We start from the raw sequence: 3,846 nt of genomic DNA, 5'->3' as shown, positions 1-3,846 counted from the left end.
TATGGATAAGTTACTCGTGGGAGTCCTTACTGATGTTAAGGAAGCTTATGAGAGAGCTGGGAGAGCTGAGAGGTTGGTGGAGATGGCTCAGGAGAGGTCAAGTGGTGAGAAAAGGAAGTCTGAGAGCGAAGGTGGTGGCCAATCTAATCACAAGAAAGGCAACCACAATCAGTCTAAAGGGTTTTCTTCTGGGTCAGGGTTCAGTGTTGGTGTGACACCCTCATTTATTGCGGAAAAGTAAACACGTAAATTCTACAGAAAAACTGACAGGATATGTTTGTAATTGGTTCAACTAATTAAAACCTGTCATTTTTAAAACTTTTCTAAACCATTCACAAACATTTCCAGAAGGAGGATGCCAACACCTGCAAATGCTAACAGACTAATTTACATAACTATGCTAAAGTTGCGAGAATAAAGTGATACAAACCAAAGAAAAAGAGGGAGACATATGTCCCTAAAATGTATGTGACACAAAAAGGGTTTAAGGGTCACAATGAAATAAAACCAGTCTAGGTCCCAAGGTTACTTTGCTCGCTAGCTCGTCCATGTACCCCATATATGCATCACCTACCTGTCATTCGCATTTTATACAAATACGAAAGCCACAGTCAGTGGGGAGTAACTCCGAGTTCTCCCAGCCACGAAATGTCATAATTAATATAACATGTAAACATAAGAATATGAATATGAATAACACATAGCCTTAGCATATAGATGCTAGACAATCGTGCTTATCATGTGAACAACAATATAACAACACATAGTCCTAGCATGTGAATACTAGACCGACTCATACTACCCTATCATGTGAATCAAATAACATCCGGGAATTCAAACTCTATCAACCATAGCCGGCTTGCATCTCACCTTCTATGATTCATAGAATCACCATACAAGAAAGGGCAATATATCAAAGACAGGCATAAGTTCTTAGCACCGTCAATAGTCACTTTGTAACTCGAGTCTATACCACGAGGTAGGGAAGGTAATCGAACCGGTATCTTGGCTCAGCGGTTAATATTAATAAAACATGGCCAAGAGACAACACAACCCTAGCCTAAAATCATGAGACCTAGACATGCGGATACACACCACCGCACCCAAGACCCACAACTTTTTTTAAAACAATGAAGTGAGTACCCTAAGGAGTCCACCAAAGGGTTGGCTAGTACTTGAGCTGACCACTTACTATCAAAATAAGTAACGAGGTCATGCCCCAACTTGGATATAAATCCACTAGTCAGGAACACAAAGGCTATCAAGCAGTGAACATATACTCGTCAAAGACTATAAAGACCTATCTATGATGAAGACCGAAATACTCACCTAGGACCTAGTACCAGCTAGTCCCAGCTTGAATACTTTAGCCCACACCACACAAGACAAGTAAGACACCCACTTAACCATAAGAGGACAAAGAGTCCAACTTACCAACATAAATGCTAACATTCTATCATGTGAAAGGCTATATAAATGTCTATTCAGCAGACAATCCAACAATATCCTCAATATCAATAATAATCCAAATTCCAGCTAACCGTTAATCTCATAATTCATGAGAACAAGCTAAAATGGCAAAGAGGCAACAAGACTGAAGTATAAGGCAACCAATTCATCCAACAACCAACATGTGAAATGATAATTACAAATATCAAGACATAACATAAAATTTCCAATAACAACCAATCTCACCTCAAAGACAAACCCTCGACCCGAGTCCCGCGACGGGTCATCGGTTAAATCGAGGTCGATGGTTTAAACCTAGTTTGACCAAACTCGTTCGGTCAACTGCCCGACTCGTAGTCTTTGCCTACTTTGGCCCAAATCATAAAATTTATCACAATATAATTCTCATGCTATTTCTAATTTCTATCATGTGAAAAACGGAAGTAACACATTATCAATCACCTAAACACTTATCAAACAACAAACACAACATCAACTACTAATGTGACATTAATTCGTCGAGTAACTCGGAATAGTTACCTTAAGCTAGCAAAGAGACAAGCAATAAACTTGAGAAAGCTTCTAAAACCCAAAATTACTCTTCATCTTCAACCACATATGAGCCACCTAAAATAATTATGTGAAAGGACGATATTAACGAATTATCTTTATATAAAATATGAGACGGGAATTAATTTAATTATATTTTAAATAAACCAAATTAGCGTCAAAACAATTTATAGACACGGCTCAAAAGTTATTATGACAACCTCAAACTCGGCTTAAAGGCCCATAACTCAGTCCTGTTAACAATTCAAATATAATACAAACTATAATTTGATCTTAAATCACTGGAAGCGCATCTCTTAGATTCTCTAAGACAATCGTATACTGAAACTTAAATTAATAACTATGCTTATGATTGTTGTACCATCATTATCCTAAAATAGGAGATTAACTAAATAGATCAAGTCTTATTCTTTATCTAACTTTCCATGTCAGCATACTAAACCCACACACTTATTATTCCTACTCCTTCTAATTCCATAATATAATATACTATCTCGACCCAATAATTAACAAATGCTCAACTCAACTCACTACTCCGTCTAACTCATTACTCCGTCTCATAATATAATACTCCATAGTAACCAGATTTCCATCTCAATTTCAATATCGATATCGTCAAAGGCTCAAAGAACCGAGCTCAACCCTTAGAGTAAATACTCTTAGCTACTCACCCACAGTCAAGGTCAACGAGAAAACAATAGTTCAAACACAACACCGAATAACCAATAAAGATTGATTAATGCTCAACTAGCAAATTTCCAATTCCCAAAGAGAAATAACCTGAAAGTCATGTAGCCGTAGCTACTAATCTCCATAGAGTAAAATAGAAATCACAACACTAACTATTATTAATCACACGATAGGATTAATAAATCCAAGTCTTGTTTTCACCTTTGTTGTACACGATTCCCCCTATTATGCATGCTACTCAATTCGCACAACTACACTTGACAAATAATCTCCATTACTTACTTCCTCAAACATTAAGTATATAATCCAATTCACAGCCCTATCCACCAAAAACCCATCTTACAATACAATATGTGTCCGTAACTAATAGTATATACATGAACAAAGGCTAATAGGATATATTAATAATACATTCAAAGAAACGAATCCGAGAATCAACGGCATTAAACATGTATACAAGCATCCGAACAACTCCAACAAATAATATAATTAACACATACATACAACCCCGAACAATAGTATTAATAATAAGAACGGTAGAATCGTGTTACCTTAAACGCCCCTTATTCTTCGAATAAATGGTCCACAAGGCACGAGCCTCACCCCGGGTCTTCGAATCCTTCATTAAAGGGCAAGAAAACGGAATAAAGAAGCTAAAAGACGACACTTTTATAAGACGGCGAAAGACGAAACCACTACAAAAAGGAGACTTTCTTACCTTAAAAGGAGGAGGAAGGAAAGGGGAAGAGAATGGTACAAAAATTACGGAATTTGGTCGAGAAATGGGCCGGGATCTGAGGTTTAAGGTGACGAAAATGGAGGTGTGTTGCTCTGTGTGTTTCGTTGCTTTTTGTTGCTGTTGCTGGGTTCATTCAGAAATGAAGAATGAAGAAATGAGGGGGTGGGGACGGGTCAACAACAACAACATAATATTAGTAATAATAAATATAATAATAATAATAATGAGACACCAGCTAGCTTGCTAGCTACTAATTATACGTACGTTTCTTCATCGTTAAGTAATTTCGCTCGTTTTTAAAACCGCCTCGAGTTAATAAAATCGGTTTTTAGTAAAAGTTTCAGTAATAAAACGGAATTAATAATAAATAAATTTAATGAGTGAAGATAAAATAAACT

General features: G+C 36.7%; 1 long non-coding RNA gene across 2 annotated transcripts; it reads right to left on the bottom strand.

Annotated features, from left to right (window-relative positions):
* Positions 1-296: 296 nt before the first annotated feature.
* Positions 297-3,613, bottom strand: LOC141615269 (uncharacterized). 2 transcript variants are annotated; one of them, XR_012529768.1, is made up of 4 exons: positions 3,428-3,613; positions 3,261-3,328; positions 1,990-2,076; positions 297-574 (listed from the first exon to the last, which is right to left on the bottom strand). It is a non-coding gene; the product is annotated as an uncharacterized LOC141615269 (long non-coding RNA). The 2 variants fall into 2 exon arrangements; XR_012529769.1 differs by lacking the exon at positions 1,990-2,076.
* Between the last annotated feature and the right edge of the window lie 233 nt (positions 3,614-3,846).

This window comes from Silene latifolia, chromosome 11, assembly GCF_048544455.1.
Source record: "Silene latifolia isolate original U9 population chromosome 11, ASM4854445v1, whole genome shotgun sequence".
Classification (NCBI taxonomy): Eukaryota; Viridiplantae; Streptophyta; class Magnoliopsida; order Caryophyllales; family Caryophyllaceae; genus Silene; species Silene latifolia.
The sequence above is the reverse complement of the archived record's forward strand: the minus strand, read 5'-3'. Positions and strand labels throughout refer to the sequence as shown.